General features: G+C 41.6%; 1 protein-coding gene across 2 annotated transcripts in view; it reads right to left on the bottom strand.

The window, feature by feature from the left end:
• Positions 1-23,446, bottom strand: part of Ptr (patched domain-containing protein) — a 303,517-nt gene extending 280,071 nt beyond the window's left edge. For both annotated transcript variants that reach the window (XM_083120235.1, XM_083120236.1), the window contains exon 1: positions 23,041-23,446. The gene's annotated coding sequence lies outside the window, so the exon portion shown is untranslated. The remainder of the gene's footprint in view (positions 1-23,040) is intronic.
• Positions 23,447-24,218: the final 772 nt, after the last annotated feature.

The raw sequence follows: 24,218 nt of genomic DNA, 5'->3' as shown, positions 1-24,218 counted from the left end.
AGGATTCTTGTTGGGAAACCTGATGGTAAGAGACCAGCAGGAAGGCCAAGTCGAAGATGGGAGGGAAAACGTTGAGATGGACCTAAAGGAAATCGGTAAGGATGGAAAACATTGGAATGCCCAGGATGGGGACAGATGGAAGGCTTGTGTTGCTGCAGCCATAAACCTTCGAGTTTAAGAAGGCTAGAGAGTATTCTTGAGTAAATATCATTAAAGCAATGGCTTGCTTAGTGGTATCATTATGATTCTAAGTTATGAAACATTAATTGGTATTTCAAATTAACAGTTACAGCTTGAATCATGTAAATCTAATTGGCTTTATGTCATTTTTACGTCACTTTTTCTCATGTGTTTTTTAAGTGTCTCAAAAATACTTCATTCCAGGAACCAAAGTCATCTCATGAATCAGCTCGACCTCCAGAAACGCCTCATAAAACGAAGAGTGGTGAGATTTTTCACTTTCTTTCTTTCTCCCTCTCGCTTTCCTTTCCAGGGGAGGCCATCACCCAACGTTTACACATTCTTAAAAATTGTCCTTAAACATGCTAAACGGATACAAATCACGTCCCTGGCACTTTCCCTGCATAAAAGCTCGCTCTTACTGAAAGCGAAAAAATACTCTCTCCTTCAATAAAGGATGCGAAACAACGTCATAACCTGCACCAAGGCATTGTTCATCCCGGGCGTTACAAAGAAAAATTTCACCTGTTTCTCACCATCAAGCGCGTACTCTGACAGAGAGATCCCACACGGTTGTTCGGAGGTCGCGGGTTGAAATCATCAATGACGTGAGTTTCTCCGGCAGCTCTGTGTAAAAGAACAGAGCCTTGTTGACTGTGGAACGCTTTTGAAACTTGGAAAGACGCTACTGGAAAACTTGTACAGACGGGATCGAATGAAATGTACTTCCCTTTTCCTACCAACTCAGAAGCGAGTTGGAAACTCTTCATTGCTCCTGTATAGATAAGAAAGTGGGGGAGGGCAGTAGCAGACAAGGCCATCACGCAAACTTGTTTCCGACAAGCTTTCTGTTGGAGTTTTGGCAGTTTGTGGAAGGATTTTGTGTTCCTATCCCCCCTCCTCTCACCCCCCTTGTGTTTGTGTGTGTATGCGTGTGTGCGCGCGCGCGCCGACACCTGTTTCATTTTAAGTTTGACGTATTTTATTGCATTGACTAATTGCTGTTGTGACTGGGAATGAACCAGGTTAGCAATGGAGACATAATGAAGGATCAAAAATACAAAAATTCATGGCATGAGTAGTTAGTAGTAGTGAAGGTAAGGTAAAGTTCGTCATCTGTATAGAACCGTGCCATGAAGGCACATTTAGGGGATGTGGCAGTAGGGCGCCCCATATTCTCGAGTTCGGCCATTTTGGAAGTCAATGATCAGCATCACGCTCCATCCGTTTTTACTCCCCAGGGATGTAATAGAAACGAGAAAATAAAAATGTTTTACATTTCGCGTATGTAACAGTATTCTTTGGATATTGTCTTGGAAGTGTGCTAACATCCTAACCCGCAATTTTGTTTAAGGATAAAACTGGCTGAAGGCCGTGAGTGTTCCTGAGAAGTAATGAGCATATCACATGTTTGGCTCGCGTTTTTCGAAAAATAAATTTAAAAATAATAATAATAATAAAAATATACAAATCAATTCTACGAATGCTTACGTCATTGTGACCATTGAGTGCATTTTGCACACTAACAAGGATCTGGCGTCTAGACATAAGGTCAGCATAATAGTCTGTGGGGTTTTGGGCTGCGTCCTATCCATCTACGTTTGTAGTTGTCCTTTCACAACTTGCATCTTAACACACTTTTCATTACCCAAAAGTGGAAGAAAAGCGAAATAAAATAAATAAATAAATCGGTTATTGTGTCCCTGCGTTTTTCAATTTATCACCATGACCGAAAATTGTTTCACTGATGTAATGCATCACCATAATCATGTGAATTATTTTCCGTCATCATTGTGTGCTTAATCATTACTTAAAGCATAGACTCTAACGCTGTTGTCCTTAGTGTAAACAATCTTACCTGTGTGGAAGTTTGAGGTAGGCAAAAGAATGGTTAAGAATAAATCTGAATTGATTGTTCGAAATTTAAAATATAATAACTAAGGAGGTGACGCATATTAACTGTTCTTAGTTCGCTGTCAAAGAACGATTTTTCTTATACATTGAAAAGGATTCCGGTCTCCGTGGTAGAGTGGTTAGCACAGCTTACTTAATGACCGGCCTTGGCATTGTGTTCATTCGGTGTTCATTGTGAGTGTCGCTTCATTAATTTCATCATTTCATCGACCATCCTCATCGTCGCGTTTAGCCAAAAGTGGCAATAGAAGCGAATTAAAATAAAGCAAATCAATCAATCAATAGAACATAGGGTCTCCGGTTTCATAGAGCAGCATGCAAAGCACTCAGTCATGGAGGCCCTCAAAATTGAAATAACAATTGCAACAGAAAACCTGATATTAGAGTTTTTTAAGAGTTTAGGCATATTAAATATTCACGTCAACCAACAACAATTTCACCTGCCCTAACAATTGATTGATTGATTTGCTTTTATTTCACTTTGCTTTTTGTGTCACTTTTGGCTAATTTGCGAAGATGGGGAAGAGTGATGATATAATGAAATTGATGAATGGACACTCAGAAACATCCATGCCCAGGCCGGGATTCAAACCCGGGACACCTGGTCTTGTGCATGGAACCGGTGGACATCCACCGTCATGAGGAAATTGGGGAGCTGCAAACGAGTAGCGTGACGCGGTCACGGAAACCTACAACGACTGAAGACTTGTCTTGCTGACCACACGTCACCCCATAATTCCCACCTCGGCAGGTGGAAGTGAGGCCGCCTGTTTTTCAATCCAGAGTGAGTGAGTGAGTGAGTGAGTGAGTGAGTGAGAGAGAGAGAGAGAGAGAGAGAGAGAGAGAGAGAGAGAGAGAGAGAGAGAGAGAGAGGGCGGGGGGGGGGGGGGTAGGAACACAAAATCCTTCCACAAACTGCCAAGACTCCAACAGAAAGCTTGCTGGAAACAAGTTTGCGTGATGGCCTTGTCTGCTACTGCCCTCCTGCCCTCCCCCACTTTCTTATCTATACAGAAGCAATGAAGAGTTTCCAACTCCCTTCTGAGTTGGTAGGAAAAGGGAAGTACATTTCATTTGATCCCGTCTGTACTGGCAAATCCCTTTAGGAACAACACGATCTCCGCGGCAGATTGGTTAGCACAGAGCGCTACGATGCCAGAGGTCACGGGTTCGAATTCCGGCCTGGGTATTGGTGTTCTTTGAGAGTGCTTTCCATCAATTTCATCTCTCATCCACATCGTTTCGATTGATTGATTGATTTAGTTTATTTTACTTCGCGTTTTGTGCCTCTTGACTAATTTGCGAAGATGGAGATGAGTGATGAAATGATGAAATTGATGGACATTCACAAACAACCAAGCCCTAGCGGGATTCGAACCCGGGACTCTTGGCGTCGCAGCGCGATGTGCTAACCACTCGGCCACAGGGTCCGGCACAGCGTCTCCATTAGCCGAAAGTAGAAGAAAGCAACGCTAAATAACAAAAATTAAAATAAATTAAAAATCTAATTGTTCTATTGACAAAGACGGTTGGGACTGCAAATTTTAGTGATTTACCGAAATATGAACATAAGAATATAAGTGCGTTAATATTTACACAAACGTGTTCTATGAACTGCAGCAGTGACGTGCGGTGACGTCGACACTTGGGGTAGCAATGAGTGGCGTGCCCAACGGATCATAATCCTCCCCTTTTAGGACCCAGTATTCCTAAAGGAAGAACGTAAAATATAGGAAAAATTGCAAAGTTAGGAATGACTACAAAAAATTGTACACATAACTTCCACCCAATTTCGAAAATAAAAAAAGATTTGATTTGACTACTGAGCCAAAGATGCCGGGTTTGAATCTCGGCTTGGCAATGGGTGATCTTTGTGTGTCCCTTCATCAATTTTATCGTATCGTCTTCGCGATTAGCCAAATATGGTGGAAAACGAAGTAAAATAAACCTAATCAAACAATCAATCAATGAATGATTTGATTTGATTCGCTTTTTTATACATTTGGTTAATCGCGAAGATGATACGACAAAATTAATGAAGGGACAAACACAAAGAACACCCATGTCCAGGTAAGGGTTCGAACCCGGAACTCCTGGTTTTGTAGCGCGCTGTGGTAACCACTCCCCCACGGTTGGTTGATTTGATGGTTGATTTGACGTTTTAAGTCCATTTTATACACAGAAAGGCTAATCGGGACTAGACGTATAGTTTAATGTGGGATCCGAACCACTATATACCTCCATCGGATTGGATTGATTTGGTGTTTTAAGTCCACTTTATGCACAGTAAGGCTAATCGGGACTGGACCTACAGTTTAAAGTGGGATCCGAACCACTTGTGCCTCCACCGGGTATCGAACCCGGGACCCCTTGATTACAAGGCGACGACGCTACCACTGCGCCATCGGGGAGGCCCATACCTCCATCGGGTACCGATCCGGGACCACTTGCACTTCCACACGGAGGTCGGCCGACAACAAAGATGAAAGGAAGGCGCTAACCATTCGGATACGTGGGTATCGGTAAAGCAAACTGCATTTTTCCTGAGTAGTAATTTTCAATTGAATTTTTGAAATACCATCTTTATATATGATTAACTTTTTCCAAAAATTTTGCATTGCTTGATTTCCCTAATTTCTCCATCTCACGATCTCGTTACTGAAGGATCCGGGCTCGAGCCCTGGCCTTTGCATGAGTGTTTATTTGCAACCACTCTTCACCCGTTTAATTTAATCAACGTTCATCGTCATGACAGAAATTAGGTAAAGCGATGGAAGAGAGAAGAAAATACCAATAATTTCTTCCCAGTGCATCTGCAGGGCACTGTGAAATCAGGAGCCTAGAATTCTCTGTTTATGATTGTCCCTCACGACTTTCCAAGCTCTTAGCTACTTATTCCGATTAAATCTATACAGCTAGAAAATGCGATGGGTAACAAAACACAACTTTAAAAAAAACATTTTTCTAATTTCTGCAATGATATTCATTTGACTTTTTGAATTCTGGGATACATTTTTAATTTCTAATTTTTTCATTATTCACTGCAGGCAGAGTAAAACACATAAGAACAAGAATACACGCTCGTCACGAATTCCAGCCTGAATTGTTCTTTGTGAGGTCCGTTCATCAGTTTCATCATATCATCACTCATCCTCATTTTCGCGATAACCAAATGTGGCAGAAAAGCGAAGTAAAATAAACGAAATCAACAACAAGAATTAGAACGAGCGTTCAGCCCAAATAAGAACATCCGTATTTTTGATTCTTTAGCTTATCCATTTATTTTATTGGAGGCCAGGAGATTAGTATATTTAAATAAACCACTACTAAAACGAGAGCAAGAGAGAGCGTGAGCAAATATTTGTTATTTAATCTTTATATATTCCATATTTTTTAAAAGAAAGCATAAAATGTTTGTCTGCACATAAGACGTTCCAATTGCATAAATAATAAAAGTACGTACATCCCACATTATACATACATATTGTACAACGTGTACAAAGTAGTGTAAATACAGAGAACAGAAGTACTGCAGAAAAATTTCCCCTTAGTATTCTAGAGGATTTACAAAGGAAGCTAAGAGAATCCAATCCCCTATCTGTCCTATAGGAGATAGACTGGAGGACCTGAAAGCACGGGCTTTCAACCATTGCAGCGGGGGCGAGGGGGCAAGGGAGGTAGAGGCAGAAATCTTCCCTTTCCCTTCGGAAACCCGTTTCTACCTGGAACTGTGAGGCGGAGAAAGAGCGAGCTAGGCCGCTGAACGCACCGAGGGACGAGAAGCGCCTGAAAAAAAGTGTCGCATATGAACTGTGGCCTCAACAAAACAATAAATATTGTGATTTGAAAATAATTAGAGATTTGAAATTGATTGATCTATCTCTGCTAGACTAGCTACTCCTCAGTGCACGTCACTGAACTGCAGCCATTTTACGCAGAGAAATTGTGACGAAAATGTCTCACTATATAGAAATTGATGAAATAACACCCATGCCTAGACCGGGATTCGAACCCTGATCCTTTGGCGTCGTCGCGTGGGTCTGTCACTTGTCATTTAAATATTACTCTTTATGTTAAAATAATACGTTGGCCTCTCCAGAGGTGTTGTCTGTTTTTAAATCCACACTTTGTGCACAGGCTAATCCAAACTGGACCGGGATCCGAACTACTACGTGCCTTCACCGGTATCGAACCCAGGACGCTTTGATTACAAGGCAACTACGTTACCACTACCTCCGATTCTGTAGTATTGCTATGAAGGAGTCACGGTTTTGATCCCCGTGGAGGGATATTGCGGAGTGGTTCGGATCCTATAAACCGAAGATCCAGTTCCAATTGGCCTATCTGCTCATAAAGTGTACTTAAATTTTAAAAAAAACTTTCTGATATTAAAGAAAAGTGTCGGTTATTAAAGTGTGATATCGTGACACATATGCTTAAGTAGAGAATCACCATTCTGAAATGCGATCTGGGTTACCAATGTTACGTTCGCAATTACAGGCATCAGTGACTGTGACACGATATTAAACGTCATGCAGTCGGAGGAGAGAGATATGGTGGAAGAAGGCAGCGGCGCTCGTTTTTTTAATCTTTCCTGATGTCTTTTCAAACAGGAAACATCTTATAAGACTTTAACACGGAACCGTATTCCAAACAGAAAGTTGAAATTATCAGAGCGAGGTTCTTCTGTGTGCTTCAGGTATTCGCACGGCTGTTGACCGCAGAACAACGTTCAGTTTGGTAATGCCCCACCTACAGAATTTCATAACCACTCACTATTTTGGAGTGGTAGCAATTGTATGATTGTGAAAAATAATGCTATTTATAGTACAACTCTTGAGTCCCTAGCTATGGTTCTGTAGGAAAGTTTGACTATGGAGAATTTTTTGCGTCAATGTTTAGTGGGCTTGGGTGGACATCCGCCATCTGGTACATTTTCCCGCTATGACGTCATCAAAGATGGGTGCCACTCGATCACAAAACAGCTCATATCTGTGTTAATACTTGACCGATTTTGATGAAAATTGAGTCAGTATTCTGTAATTTCTATTTAGAATGTGAATTACTAGGATTTGTAAACTGTTTTGTTTATTGTTTTTCTAGTTCTCTCTCTCGCATAAAAAAGATCTATAGATATTTTCACTTAATATATATGGCAATAAATTCAATATTACTGTTGAGTTTGTTTTAAGTCTACTTTATGCACAGAAAGGCTCATCGGGACTGGACCTACAGTTTAAAGTAGGATCCGAACCAATATATGGCTCCATCAGGTATGGAACCCGAGAGCTCATAATTACAAGGCGACGACGTTATCATTATGCCATCGGGAAGGACAACCCTTGAGTCATGTTGAGACTTGTAATTACGTTTTTTGCCTGTTGTACATTCTTTTTACATTTGAAAATACCTTGAAGGTCGTGTGTAGTAACCGAGAGACTTCAGTCGCTCCAAGCGACATACGTGTATTCAAGATGGTGGATATGAGTGCAACTGTTGCTAAATATATTTTCTTTCAATCAAGGTGAACTTGCAGAGTAATGTAACATACTCTAAGGTGGTCTTAATTACAGGATAGGAATATCTAGTACCTGTTTCTTTCTCAATGTTACCTTTTTTGCATTGCTAAGTAAATAAACAAACTTCAACATTCTCCATAGTAATCACAACATTTGGGATAACTTTGGTTGCATTAATTTAGCATTTGTTTGTCCCTCTTAAAAGTACAGTTCTCCCCAAAATATACACCGAGTCGTGATGGAACGTAAGGGATGTGGAGCTGGGCTCCACACATTATCGATCTCGGATATAGTGGATATGGTGTGAGTAGGCTGGGTGAGCCCCTGATCCTGAAATCGGCCGCCATGAGAACCGAATCGGGATCCCCCGCGTGGGACTCGGGCCCCAGTTTCATCTTTCTAGTTCTTGCACGTCTAGAAATATCGGACGACACTGCCTCGTGTCCTGATCATTGGAAAACCTTCCACATTCTCGATTATCTTCGCCACGTCAAGTAGCCAAAAACGACGAACTTATTACCAGGGCTGGGATTAATATATACTAACAAGTGGCTTTACATGTACAGTCACGGACACTTCTGGGTTGTAACAATACCATATGCTTCCAATGGTGATTACAACCCAGAGGTGTCCGTGACTGTACATACCTATGGACAAAAAAATGGGAAAATATGGACAAACACATGCGTAAAATGACCCACAACAATTCAAAGAAGACTTATTCATAGGGATTCCCTCATTTGTGTGATTTCAAATGAAATAATTTATTTATTATTTTCCATTGCATTATTGCTTAAAAATGACAAGCCACAGAAAACGAACTTAATCTAATCGAATACGTGAGATTGTAAAATCCAGCTTGTTGCAAACTTAAGATATGAATTTAACAATAGAATAATTTGAATAAGAACTATTTAATACATGGTTTTCGTGAAAACTGATAGTTTGACACATACTAATGTAGCAAAGCATTCTTAAATCTTCTTGATAAAGTCATTATTTTTATTCATTTTTCTAACTTTTCACACAAGCATATCTAAAATGATTAATTCATTATGGATTGAAGCTGCAAAGCTTTTTCTCTTGCTATGAACTTGTCACCCATCAAAGCATGGCACTTTTTAAAAAGTAAACAATATGCATCGCATTAAGTAGCAGAAATGACAGCCTCCTTTATTCAATTCCTACAAGAACGCCCAGGTTGAAGCTGAATTATGGAGTAGACTGCTTCTTGAAGTCTTTTTACGAGTAAGTGTCCCAGTTTTCTCCCCCACCCCTCCCGCCTCTCAAGAGCAAACCAAAAGATGTAAGTGTTCTTGTTTCACTTAGAAGAAGAGCAGTTGGCAACAGCAAATGTTAATGTTAATTTCTGAGCAACCTTCCATCAACACGCGGTTTGCATTCGTCCAGTGGATCTGACACGCTGACCTTTTACCACACAGCTTGAGGGCCAGTGGTTGGTCTGCAATGCAGTCTGAGGATGCAATTGTGCAAATGCTCCGTGGGCAGTGTTTCCAATTCGGAAGAAAAATTACCATGGTTATAGATTAGTCACTATGCGCGCATTTGCTCTGTAGCAAATGTTACAACCCTGCGAGATAATAACCATACTTTGAAACAGCCATCGTATGGCCACTCTCAACGTGGACAGTGTGTCCAACTTTGAGAAAACAAATGTACTCAAAGCTGTCATCATGTTAAGATGTGTTCAGTTGTACTTCCATTCAAAACAAAACATTCAAATGCGGTTTTATCCGCATGTCTTTATGGAAAATATGACCAATATATTTATATATATTTATCGTGCAGGTATCATTTTCCCACAGCTGTAATTTCCACCTATTTATGAACAGCTCTGTACCAAACGAGCTCACCACTATTGCACGGGCCTTAAATACACTATCGACCAGTACCTTGCCACACAACAGAAAATTTTGGATTGCATGAAACACGATATGCACCATAAAGCTAATCGGGACTGGACCTACAGTTTAAAGTGGGATCCGCCACCGGGCATCGAACCCGGGACACCTTGATTACAAGCCGACGACAACAGTACGCCATTGGGGAGGCTGGCGTGATTCGTGAACCGACCGGGCATTCAATGTTATAATGACGTTTGAAATACTGAAAGATACCTAGAACATGGAATCCCAGTGGCCACTGAGTTCGTTCTATCAAGGTATTGGGACTGACCTGTGCTTCAACCGTGCTCTTAGCAACAGATCTTCCCAACTTTTGTTGACAAAATACAATGCGTTCAGATTGAAAGGTCAATGATACCACTGTGATGGAAAGTGGGACGCCTGAAGCGAAATATACTTTAACGCGAGCACCTCTTGATTTTCCTGCAGGGAGATACTTCCCCGCCTTTCAGCTACAATAGTAGTGGAGGCACATCATTGCAATAAATATTACTTTCAGGACTTCTTCACACGTTCACAACACAAACCATGTGTATTACTCACATGTAGAGCAATCGTACGTTGCCACGCGTATTCAAGTGGTGTCTGTGTGTTGGAAGCTAATAGGCACGTTGGTGACCTTCTTGGGAGATTGCATTGAAGCGTGCATTGTTGGCTGAAATTCACGTGTTAACCCTTTTCCCTACAACAACACGCCGAAGATTTTTTTCAAACTTGTACAACCTCTACAAATACTGCTTCAATTTTAATATTTGGCGTATCTGGAACGAACCTGCATCAGTCTTACTTGTAATTATCCGTCTTATGTGAGAGATTGGCACTGGAATGGAATTATACATATGAAATATGTAATTTTCGCATGACAAGGCCAAAACGTCAACCACTCCTGAATTGAAAAACAAAAACATGTTTAATCGTTGCTCGGCTGCGTTAAAAGACGAATTGACATTACGCTATCAGGGAGCCCCGTCCCTATACAGGGTGTATCATAAGTAGACTAATAGCGCAAACTCACACAGTTGAAAGTACACGATAATACAGAGCATTCCCTGACATTCGCTACGAGACTCGGCGGCAAGCGGCCCGGCATCAGCGCTTGTCTTTCCCGGCGAACGGGGTCCGCGACAGTGGGTAGAGTCGGCTATTAAAATTACAGTTTTCATATTGTGTACTAACCTTGACTACAAAAGGTGTTGAAAATGATGTCCCTCTGATGCAACACATTCCTGGCATCTCCGAAGGAAATTGGCACTTACACATGCAAGTTCGTCTACTGTAATTCTCCCGATTTCTCGTACAATACTCTCTTTTAACTCACTGATGGTGTGCGGATTGTCTTTGTATACTTTATTTTTTAGATTTCCCATTTTTCTTTCGAGGTTTAATATAGTGGTTCCATGTGGAATGGGAACACCAGGAAATTTCGTTGCAAAACGTCGTCGCACTTCTCCACAATTCCTCTTTCCGAAGTGACACTCGACAAGATAAATCCTTTGTTGTAATGTAAACTTTTGTGGTGCCATATTAAGCAACAATGTTCAACACACGGACACGACACAACACAACTTCCGAGGGAGGATTATACTGGCGTCAGTCTGCAACGTCACCAGAAAGGGAAAGAGAGTGAAAAAAACAGACTGTAGCGTGCGACTGTCGCGGAACCGTTCACCGGGAAAGACAAGCGCTGATGCCGGGCCGCTTGCCGCCGAGTCTCGTAGCGAATGTCAGGGAATGCTCTGTAGAAGCAAAAAAGTCTTAAACCTGGGAATGAGTGTTCTTTGTGAGTGTCGCTTCATCAATTTCATCATGTCAACAGTCAGTCATTCTCATCTTCATTAATAGCCAAAAGGGGCAGAAATGCGAAGTAAAATGAACCAAATCAATAAATCAACTATCTTCTACGTAATAAACCTTGGATTGCATTCTTGCAGGCTAACGAGGTCCATAGCCAGTGTTCATGGGCGTCCGGAACGGAACTAATGGAAGTCAACCAAAATTCATATATTTCACACACATAATTTCATTTCAGCCACAATTATATGTGTTAATTATTGCACGAACATCATAAATTAAAATTTAAGATGTTTTTTGAAGGAACAACACTATTATTGTGGAAAATGTGCCTTGTTTGCCCCCTTGGGAAAAAAGTACCTTCCTTGCCCCTCCCTGGAAAAAAATCCTGCGGACGTCCATGAGTATAATCCTCTGTGTGGGCCTTGCGTTGTGTCCTGTTCGTGTGTTTGTGACTGTCCTTTGCAGCATGAAAGATTCGGCAGTCTCCGCTCCGGTTCGTGTGTCTCCGGCTCCTGTAGGTGTCGATCTCCAAATAGGAATTCCAATCCACCTTGACCGCAATATTTTATGAAAAATCGAAATCTAAACATAGTTTAGAATACTCGAGCGGGTTTTCTAATCGCGAGAATTTCTAAGTTGAGATAGGCCCAAAGTTTCGCAGCGACTTGTTCGAAGGGAAGCTCCAATTATTGCTTGCTGGAAACACTGTTTTTGCTCTCCGCGCTTCTAAGGCAGTTGGTCAGTTGGGGAAGGCTGGTGTTTATGCGTGTGTTTGCACTTCATACCTGTTTGTCGGCTCATACCGTTAGGAGCGGCGAGGCAGGATTCCCCCGACAGGTGCCGATACAGTTAGCCGCTGGAATCAGAACGAAGCGACGACGGAAGGTGTCGGCGCGAGGGGAGGGGGAGGGCGAAAGACGCTCCGAGACCACGAGCGATTCGAGGTAACGGAGTGCCGCACCATGTCGACAGTTCTTAAGGAGGCTGCTCTGCAAAGCAACAACCAAGGAGAGGTAAAGCAAACCGTTTCAAGTGTCTCGATTTCGCAACTCGCTTTGGGTCACCTGACCAGAATGATCTTTGTTTCGTTCATCGATTGAACTAAACTCTTGGAAAGAGTGATCGTCACTCACTCTCGTGCTAATTGTGAAGCAGACAAATCTTGACACGATTCCCTTCAAAGGAATCAAAGGAAGCAATTCATTCATTGGAGCAACACTCACAGACGAGCGGCTAGGCACATCCTTAGCACCTTGGGAGATATATGCTAACAGCACCAAACCTGACCAGCCTAACCTATCCACGTATGCATATAATAGCAGAAATAACCATGTAAATAGGTAGGCAGTTTAAATTTTGTTTATTTAAGCTATTATAAGCATACGTGCATAGGTTAGTCTGGTCAAGTTTGGTGCTGTTAGCATATATCTCCCAAGGTCCCTAGTCGCTCGTCACTCGTAGACCTGACCTACTTCCATCGTTCAATTGATTGATTCATTCCTTTAGTTACTTTACTTCGCTTTTCTGCCACTTTTGACTAATCGCCACGAGAGGGATAAATAGTGATACAATGAAGTAGATGAAGGGACAATCACAAATGGATAAGGACAACGCTACCCGAGCCTGGCTTTGAGTTTGGTTTGGTTTGAGTTGGTGTTTTAAGTCCACTTTATGAACAGTAAGGCTAATCGGGACTGGACCTACGTTTAAAGTGGGATCCGAACCACTGTGCCCTTGATTACAAGGCGACGACGCTACCACTGCGCCAATTTGGAGGCCAGTCTGGCTTTGAATCCAGAACTTCGCTAGTATGCAAAATGCAGTCCAGGATGTACTACGTAGAAGAGAAGTTGTTTGGGTGTCTCGTAATCCAAGATCATCCTACAGGGACTCCCAAATGGTGTAGTGGTAACGTTGTCGCCTCGTACTCAAGGGGTTTCGGTTTCGATACACGGTGGACACATAGTTCTTCGCATCCCACTTTAAACTGTAGTTCCGTTCCCAATTAGCCTCTTTGTGTAAAAGTCGTCTTTGTGCGCATTCAGTCTGAATCGTAATTCATTCCAAAAGTTCACGGAAAAGTAAAACTCTAATCTGTGCTCAAAGGTTTGCAAAGGCGTGAATTTTTCCATTCTTCTGTCTTATAAAACAGTACCTGGCAACATTGCTAGTGAGAATGATCTCATTACTCCAGAAATGAAAGTCGTGTTTTCAGCCAAGTTTCTCTCTGTGTATCATGTATTGAGTTTGCCAGCAAGACTTATCAAAAGGATGTATGTGGATATTGCAGTGATTTTCCAAAGGGGAGGTTACATATACTTTTTTAGTAGTCAGTCCTCATCTTGTCATCTTTTCCTGCCTTTGACGTTCTTCTTTTTGAAAGGAAGACTGAGCCAAGGGGCGGGCATGACTCTCACCAACCCACCATTGGGCACTCCACTGGGATAATGTTTTTAATCTTGTAGAACTGTTAATATATTGGAACGAACTTTAGTTGGGAGAAGAGATTTGGTCAAATCTTCGTCTATTAATGTAGACATCTTTTTTAACTTGATTATCAAGATTAAGATAAACGGAGCTGCTCATTCGGTATGGAGTCTGCTTGAAACGCGAGAAACCTGGGTTCGAATACAGGGGCGTAAGCCAGGGAGGATATTTCTAATTTTCGCTCTGGGGTTAACGTAGCTTCTCGTTAATGGGTAACGGAGAGGGGGTTGCGCGAACATCATGCTGATGACAATTTACGTTTATTCTTCTTGCAGAATAGAATAGGATAGGACAGAATCGCCTTTATTGAGAGGGCGTGTTTCGGCCTCGAGAGCCGCTCTTACAACAAACCCTTGTCAAATACATATTACAATGGACACTTTATACTCTGAAAATCACTGTTACAGTAGAAAAAAATATAGAAAAATGAGGCATGTATACTTATAATATAAACAATTAATATACTGATGATAGTGATTTAAATCTGAAACCACAATTTGAATACTTAAGGGAAATCGGTAGGGATGGAAAAGAGTATATAGATCTTGCTCAAGATAGGGAAAGATGGAAGGCCTGTGTTGCTGCAGCCATGAACCTTCGGGTTTAAGAAGGCTAGAGAGTTAGTTAGTTAGTTATTATTGCAGATTATTAAAATTCACAAAATATATAAACTGCGCGTTTTTACTACTGTACTGTGTTTACAAGAATCTGTTTTACTGGAATCTAGTTGACTTATTGCAACGTTACGTTATGCCAATTCCCTCATTCATCACATCTCCCGATGGTGCAGTAACAGCGTTGTCACCTTGCTCGGTACCAGGTGAAGGCACAAAATAGTTCGGATTTCACTTTAAACTGTGGGTTAATTGATAAAGGGGTATTCAGTAAGAACGTCCATTCCCAGGGTTCGGACTCGAACCCGGTAACTTTGACTGTGAGATCGACATTTATAATAAGACTTGTAACAAAAGCGGCCTATGCGTTACTCTTAAGACCTGTTATAACTTCACTATGGTTGGAGATACAAATAAAACTTACACAATGAGTTACTAAATTTAATAACTTTGATGTAATATATGTTCTGACACATATAACGTTAAGATTGCAGCTACACATCCGGGGTCCGATTCTTCCCCGAAACTTAACAATTGTCCACTCCTTTTCAGATAAAGTGGCACACACTTCAACTATTCAATCCTTCAAAGTGTGCCACTTTATGAGAACAGGAGTGTACATCATGCAACACGATCTTGGACATAACTGTTCTTTCTTGTTTTATCATTTTGATACGGTTCGTATCTCACTGACGAATATAAACTACCTTTTAAGACACGTTTTATGCGGGTGGAATTTCCTCGTATCGTTTTGAATATGAATAACGCTCTTGGTACACTGTAACGTCGATTTCATACGGGACATTTTTTTTTCATTCATACACTTTTCTTCATACTTGAAGCCCCCGTTTTTATTTGAAGGCATAGAAAGTTAGAGGAATTGTACACATATTTCGTTTTATAGCTTGCAAGCTAATAATTAGAAAATTTGCATAATGCATATTGTAATGCATCCTTACAGGTAGTATCAACTTGCTACAGCATGTCACATCCCAACCAGACATGAACTATCGAAATATTATATCGAAGACTTGCGCCGTAGTGGCCTTTGTAAAGAAGGCTATACTGCTAATAGACGAAATTACTATGCTATACATTCTAGTCTATGTCCGACTGTGCCATATCGCTGCAGATTTTAAAATTCGGCAAGCAACAGTACAACAATTTATAATGTGTTTATTATTCTGATTTAATGATACAGAAAACACACATATACTTGAAAAAACCACATACTGTATTCGATATTTTAAAAAGGTCAATGGAATTTTCCGTAAGCAAACTCGAAATTTAAAAAATCGAACTGAATTTTAAAATTCAGGAGCAAGGTGAAACTTTTCAGGCGCTATGGCGACAGAGAGCCCTGTATTTTTTCTGCCCCTTCCTATGACATTAACACTAACATTATAATAAACAAAGTGGGCGAATGCATTCCCCGGAGAGAACATAATCATTACAGTACTGTCAGTTAAGGAAGTGTTCTTCTCTTGCAACCTAAAGTCCCAAAATAATGAATCTCGAGGCGGGCGAGGATGGACTTTCTCTTTCTAGCTCTCATCTGCTATGTTTGTAGCCATCAATTCGATAGGGATCAACATTCTGTACCACCTTGCAAAACCTTGACAGGAAGGACGCTAAAACACACTTAGAACATTATTTTATCCCTTTTTAAAATATTTTAGCCACTTGCAGGCAATAATCGAAATCTGCATTAGCAGCCATTTTAAGTACAAATTCACATTAATAATATAATTGAAATCTCCAGGAACAAGCTTTCGTACTGAAGTCCTATGAATGAGTTAGCAGCAACCAAATAGGTATTTTGGATCAAATCTGGACTCTGTTAATAATGCACATTCGATACATTGATCGTTTTTATGTCCACTTTATGCACAGATAGGCCAATCTTAGCGTTTAATGTGGGATCCGAAACACTCTCCATCGAGTATCGAACCAGGGACCCTTTGATTACAAGGCAACGACGTTACCACTGCCCCATCGGATAGACCCACGTTACCTTGATCATAAATCCACAGAAACCACTTTGTCCTTCACAGGGCAGTGTGTTTATTACAAGGCGCTACAACGCCAGAGGTTCCGGGTTCGATTCCCGGACTGGGCATCGGCGTTCTTCGTGAGTGTCCTTTCATCAGTTTCATCATATCATCCTCACTCATCTTCATCTTCGCGATAAACCAAAAGTGGCAGAAAAGCGAAGGAATAAACCAAATGAATCAATCAGCCTTTAAAGGTGTTGAGTTATAGGAGAAATATCTAACGTTGTATCATGACCTTCGCAAAATGTAACCATATACGGCTACGAGGTAAAACTAACAGTCACACCTGTATTTCCTCAACGCAGGAACCTAGGATTGGACAATGGAAAGTCCACACGAATCTGAAGCGTTTTCACCGCTGGCCTCTTTCTTACCCCGAGGGTCAAAGAACTGGGAGGCTCGGGGCAGTTGGCGAGAGCTGAATTAGTACCGGGACGACCCCCTGGGCAGATCCCGACCCGATGGTGTGCCCCGTCTTCAAGAGTAAACACGGGTCTATGACCTTGGGTGCGTTTACCTTCAGTTGGTGCATTCACACATTCTCGCGCTAAACCAGAAATATTTGGGGAAAAGTTTCACTTCCTGTATATACTTCACCTTCTCAATCTTACTAATCTCAATATTTCAAGAATACAGCACATCCAGTGGCTAACCTGTGTCACTGCCACTTATCGATGGTTCCACAGTTTACCTTGCTATGGGTTATTCTAATTAGGAGTTCAATACGGGGGTGTAAATGTGTTGGAAGAAAGCTCAATTAACCTCCAAATGATTTTTTGGGGGCGCGATGGCTCCAAAATTTTAGGCTGTGCATAAATCATGAATTCCAATAACTTTGGAAGATTTTTCAGTGCATACAAGGCAGCATTAGTACCTAGATGTGCTTATTCGACTCCGTGGCGGAGTGGTTATCACATTGTGCTACAACGCCAGGATCCAGGATTCGAACCCGGCATGGGTGTTCTTTGCGAGTATCCCTTCATCAATTTCATCATATCATCACTCATCATCATCTTCGCGATTAGTCCACTGTCGCAGAAAAGCGGAGTAAAATAAACCAAACCAAACCAATCAATCAATGCAAACAAGGCTGTATTGTACTTCTTGGAAAATTAATGCTCCTAATATGTCCGTACTCTATACTTTATTGAGGCCTCTGAAGGCACCCAAAAATTAACCTCACTTCTACGCAGTACACACTGTGCTGCATTGTAGCAGACTGACGAGGCTCTGGCGCCTGGACTGTCAGTCAGTATAATCCTCTGCGGGGCTTAAGTTGTGTCCTATCCATGTGCGTTTTGTAATTGTCCTTTCATTCATTTCATCTATTGCCAATTTTCATCTTCGCAATTAATATACATTTTATTTCAGCTTTCATGCCGTAATTGAAAACATTCTCGTCGTTACGCGTGGATTGGGTTAGAAATATCAAACTCAGAGTTATATGACATCCGTTTGGTGTTCTCTGCTCAAGCTGCAAATTAATTCAGAAGAATCTTAACAGTCTACGATTCCATGACAAGTACTTTAATAAAGTTTAATCAGGTGTGGATTTAGGAAGAAGAGGGCTTCAGTCCCGGGCCTATTTCCAGAACGAAGGGTACATTGCACCTCCCCAATTTTTTGAAGAGGGGACAGTACTTCCCCCTAAACGCGTCGATCAAAATTATATCCCCTGTATCCCCTTCAAATAATTTAAAAAATGCAAAAGGCTGCCTACCCTGTGATATATACCTCAATCCAAAATAATTCCAATCTCGCACCGTATCTACTTATTATAGTAGTACTATCACACTGTGCACTGTGGTACTGGTATGCTCAGTTCATCTCGGAAAATGTGATAAATATGTTCAAAATGAATCCAACATGAAGAATTTAGATAAAATCTGGTGGAAGAAAGTAAGGTTGTCGGTTAGTATTACTTTGTGTACGGAGAGGGGGTGGGGCACGCAATTCCAAAGACGTTATCGATTACAATATGTGGTGTATGTGTGTCTCTTTTGATACTTTCTTTTTAAACTTTTGCAGAAACTTACAACTCACATTCCTCCAACTTTAAGGCGAATCTTTAAGTTGCGATTTTTATTTGTTTGAATTTGTTATTAATTCCACTTTATGCACAGAACGGCTAATCAAGATTGGACCTGCAGTTTCAAGTAGGTTCAGAACCGCTATGTCCGTCCACTGGGTATCGAATCTTGATTATAAGGCGAGTATGTACCACTACGCTATCGGGGAGGACACCACTGGAGATTTTTCAAATGCCACACTGTTTGTATAAGAGATTTCAGGCAATCAATTAAGCTTAAGAATGATTAAATCTATAGAATGCTCGTCCTGAGATTTTTTAAATAAAACTGTTCAACGTTCAAAATTAGATATTCAATTTTATCTAAAATTTGGTATATGGTAATACAAATATTCTTATAGTTATGAAGATCAGCTATTTTTCAAATTTCTTTGGGCTTTACCGGTTCTAGACTCCGACTAATACGAAACAAAATCAAAAACGGTTTCATATTCCAGATTCTGAGACGATAAAAATTTTGAGAAGCACAAGGATGATAAAGACTGGACTGATCTTGTCCAGGATAAGAATTATGCTGCTGCGACAATAGAAATGCCTGGGGATTATTAATACTCTCTCTCTCTCTCCCCCTCTGCGTAAGCTTAAGCTTTTCTCTACACAAGGAGGGGGCGGGAGGGCAATGCATCTTGAGAAAACGACTGAGCTCCCGAAAGGGGATAGATCACCTTTATGCCAAAACCATTTTACCCTCAGGTTAGAATCAACAGGTAGGTCGGTTAAGATTACATGTTATTGACTTCAGTCTTAAGGTCGCATGTATGCTGGAATGCAATCAACTTGTTCAAATACACAATGGGTCAACCTTGATATTACGTTTATTTCGGACGAGATCCAGGTGTTTTGCAACCACAACCTGTCCGCAGACCCAACAGCCATGAGTGCCCCAGCGAGGCCCGCGTCTTCCTGCTGCGCAAGAACGGCCCAAGAGCCAGTCTTCGAGGCTGCTCGGTTTCTTTGGAAATACGCGGAAGCAGATACAATTATATAATTTCTGCAGCTTTATTATCAAGGCTGTGCGTTACGAAATTAAAATTCACATTATGTAATGTAAAGATTATGTTCTACGCCTCCTCTTTTCCTTGTGTGAGGTGATAGTAATGGCGAATTCATCTCTAAAAACGTCCGTGCCAAAGTTTTTACACTTTGAAAAAATTATCTCCCGAACTGAGATGTGGATATGTGGAGATTCGAACCGAAAGAGTAAAGGAAAGATGAGCCTACATGTATTTGCAGAGGAACAGCACCATTAGGCCAGTATCGAATAAGAGCCATGTCTAGGACGGGAATACAACTCGGGAATCGGCGGTAGCGAAACCGTCAGTTGACCACTCAACGCGTTCGGCTTTATGATTAACGTGCATTGGATATCCATTTTAAAATGAAATTCAAATTATCATGAATCGAACACATGCTATCTTTGATTAAAAGGTAAAAGTGTTAATCACAGCGCTGTCAGGAAGTTTGTATGTTTATCCAGCTAGTAAGGGAAGTGTTCGTGCAAGACCTCACCAATGGTGTTATGGTAACCCTGTCGCCTTATAATTATGGGGTCCCGGGTTCGATCTCCGGTGGAGGAACATTGGACAGAGTGGTTCGGATACAACTTTAACTCCGTCGCGATAAGCCAAAACTGGCTAAAATGCGACCATAAATAGACTAAATCAATATATCAATGAAATAACTTCAGCCAAGTCCTTCTTAACCTCTCTGGGCATAAAAATGGGCTTAAACTAGCAACAGCTACGGAGGATCGAGGGGATAATTCGGACTGAATTCTATCGCAGTGAAGAAGTTATTCCTTGTGTCTATTTATCTACACTGCTCTCTTTAAAAAAGGACCTCGGACACATTTCTGGTAAATGAACCATTTTACAAGTACAGATCAATATTTTAGCTAAGTCAACGTTTCAGACAGAAAAATCTGCAATATATTCGTAGTGACATCTGCGAAAACAGAAAAAAGGTTAATTTCGCATTATTTGCCTCTACTTTTAACAATTTCAGGATAGAAATTTATATTTGCGACAGGCTGGAACACGATTCTTCCAATACAGATGATTTTTCCGCCCTCCTAATCTCCTTGAATCACGTAGCCTGATTTCAGATTAAATAATGAGAAATTTTCACCTTCACGTGACAATCGTATGGACACATCCACTTTTCCAGGAAGCATAGGCGTAACATGGCTGGGCAACTGGGGGGACTCGCTCCCCAAATTTCCAGGTTTATTAAAATTTATATGTTAGTGTTTTCTTTTTTTAATTTCTAGAACCTGAAGTTCGTGTTAGGCCCCCACAAAGTTACCCTGCTGAAAAGCAGGATATCATCATATGTGGTCGGGAAATGATTGTCTTTCAGAACCTCTCCATGATGTATCTGCCAATTTTCCGAGTTCCAGGTTTTTGGAAAAAAATCTAATTTCCTGTTCAGGCTTATTACGTCATCCTTCAACATTTTTCTCAAAACCAAACTGGAAAATAATTGAAATAAAAAATATATAATAAGTGTGTGGCCGGTGGTTAGTTAAAATGATATCTTCCCTTCATCACATGCCGCAAATTAGACTGGGTGAGCACTACATTACGAGTGGAGTTGAACGTCACGTGAAAGTAGTGTTTTTTTCTGGAAGACTCCAGTTATGGAGGCTGCAAATACCTTCCAGCCAATCTCCGCTACTACTCTCGCCTTTCACTCCGCGCCGGTCGCTGACACGAGCTACCTGACCTCAGAGGCGACGGAGAAAACAATAACCGCTTCCAGCTGAATTGGTTTCCAGTAAATGTTCTCTGTACATGCAATGAACATCTACCCTAATCTAATCATTTTTGGCCACAAAATTTTTAATTAGCGTCGCTTTTCTGCCACTTTTGGCTAATCGCGACGATGAGTGATGATATGGTGAAATTCATATATAAAAAAAAAAACACAAATAACACCCTGGATTCGAACACGGGACCCCTGGCGTCGAGAAAAATCTTCCAAAATCCACTTTTAAGGAAAAGGGTAATCAGGACTGGAGTCCAGATTTCTCAGCCTCTGAACGAATAGTGTTTTTGTTTTTTCAGTCCACTTTATGCACAGATAGGCTAATCTGGACTGGATCTATATTTTAAAGTGGGATCCGAACCACTATGTGCCTCCACCGGGTATCGAACCAGGGATCCCTTGATTACAAGACGAAGACGTTACTCTCAACAAACTCGAAAATATTGGTCTGTGTGAGATTGCACTAACAGTTGTGGTATAGAGCAAACTATAAAGCGGGGCAAATCTTATTCTAAGTGTACTTTATGCACAAGTAGCCTAATCGGGACTGGGCACAAAGTTCATACCGGGGCATTCGACTCAGTATATTCTAGTGGTGTCCCGATAAATTTTGAAAGAATAGTATTGCTTCTTTTCTATGTATAGTAGTCAGCGCTAAATACTCTTCACGTATGGGTTATTATATTTATCAAATCTGGGTCAAGGAGGGAGGTGTAACCCGTCTCCTGGACATGCTACTGTTATATTCGCTGGGAAGCAAATTTAGTCAGGGAAGAGGAAGTATAAATTTCAATGTTACTGTAAACGCATTCGAAATCTGCTTTAGAAAAGCTTTATCTTATATTTGGGCCTACATTGTCCGTACCGGGAAGACTAGATGTAAGGCAGACCCGATGTCTTTTATCGAAAATACGAGGCAAGATGTTATGGATATTCTCTTAGACTTTAAGATACTTTTTTCGAGCAGGCCTCACCTCCAGGAAGGTATCAACTCGGGGCAAGCCCCGGCACCTACCAACCTGTTTAGTCAGAATGAGTCAAGGCAAGGGTTTTAACAACCTTTTCCTACTCCCCCCAAGTAGACAATAGTTAGGGTGGAAAGTTTAATGAACTAACCGATCCTTAACTACGCACTGGTAATGGTTAGATTATTCTCTCATGTAGGAATCCGTTACTATGTACTGTAGACAGCACCAACCTTCTATCTAGGTTTTGGTTTTGGTTTGATTTGGTGTTTTAAGTCCACTTTGTGCACACTAAGGCTAATCGGGACTGGACCTACAGTTTAAAGTGGGATCCGAACCACTATGTGCCTCCACCGGGTATCGAACCCGGGACCCCTTGATGACAAGGCAACGGCGCTACCACTGCGCCATCGGGGAGGCTCTTCTATCTAGGGATTTAGGGTTTGATACCTGTGGGGAACATTTCAACAGTTCGTATCCCACTGGGGACGAGAGGGAAATCGACAATGTGTCCACCGCAACGCTTGAAAAAGGGCCAAGACAATTTGTCTTCTCCAAAGAAGCGCCCGACACAATGGCGAGGGAATTGGTGATATTAGACAATTATCATCTTCACTTCCGGACATCCTCGACCAGACAATGCATGCAGGAAGCAACACAGTAGCAAGTAATGTAAAAATCACTTGTCCTCAATGCTTACAACACGTGGCATCACTGTATCGTGAAGACGTACCTGAGAAAGCTTCGTATCCTGCGTGGAAGTAGGTCCTGAGCGATGCTCTCCGTGTCACTGGTCAGCTGTTCGGCGTCGAACCTGGTCGTTCGCAAAACTCTTTTCCTTTAACAAGTCAGCGCACCAAAGGAAGAAACTGCGTTTGTCAGGAAGTTATAGGGACGGGGATAAACACTACACAATTCTCGGTGTCACAAACTGATCTCAACACACGATCGAGGATGGTACTCATGACGTTGATCCCATCGCGTTCCCGCGAAGCACTGGAGTCACGTTTTTTTGGGTGGGGAGGGGGTGCAATACCGGAAGGAATCACAAGCGATTTTGTCCGCCCGACACACGAGTCACTTCGGTTGCAATCCACCACGACGACGTGGCTCCGTTACATGCACACCAACAGGTATCTCGCTACCCACTGACTCGCCGATTCGCGGAGGAGCCCAAGTAGAACATGCGTTTCCCTCAGGCGCCAGGTCACCAGGTAGGTGGCAGCACCGACGAGGAGAGTGCAAGGGAGATCGGTTCGCCGCGCGAGGAAAAAATTGGGAAGGGGGTGATCGGGAATGGCGAATATGGCAAGAGGAAAAAGTGACAAAATGGTGTGCGCAGGGGAAGAAAAAGAGGGAGAGTGGTTACGTGATCGCTTGGGCAACGGTGCCCTTTGCAGAGAGGAGGGGACAGAAAGAAGTCTGTGATTTGCTCTCTTTAAAACATTCACGCTGATTTGCTACTTCTTGTTCGTTTTAATTGTGGACTTACGGGCTCAGGCAGCTGGTGCGTATACGTCACCTTCTCGGCCCTTAGCTTTTTAAAAAAATACGACTCTATATCAGTAAGAATCTATTTCTTTTACAATGTGTACATTGAAGAGCAACAAAACTCAAACAGCTCTTCCAGCCTCCTTATTGGGTTATTCTGTTGCACAACACAACTTTCTAAATTTCCGATCATTTCTAACGTTACGACAGTGTTGTTACACCATTTGATACACGATACACCCACGATAGACGCATTCACGCACACTTTGCACGTTCAGTATCATATGGCCAGATGCAATCCTGATTGCGCTTTGATTTTTGTTTCAGCGTCGCTTTTCTGCCACTTTTGACTAATCGCGAAGATGAGGATGAGTGATGAGATGGTAAAATTGCTGAAGAGACACTGAAAATAACACCCTG

The sequence above is a fragment of the Lepisma saccharinum genome, chromosome 4 (genome assembly GCF_977018435.1).
Source record: "Lepisma saccharinum chromosome 4, izLepSacc3.1, whole genome shotgun sequence".
NCBI classification, from domain to species: domain Eukaryota; kingdom Metazoa; phylum Arthropoda; class Insecta; order Zygentoma; family Lepismatidae; genus Lepisma; species Lepisma saccharinum.
Note: the sequence above shows the minus strand (reverse complement) of the source record. Positions and strands in the feature narration are given on the sequence as shown.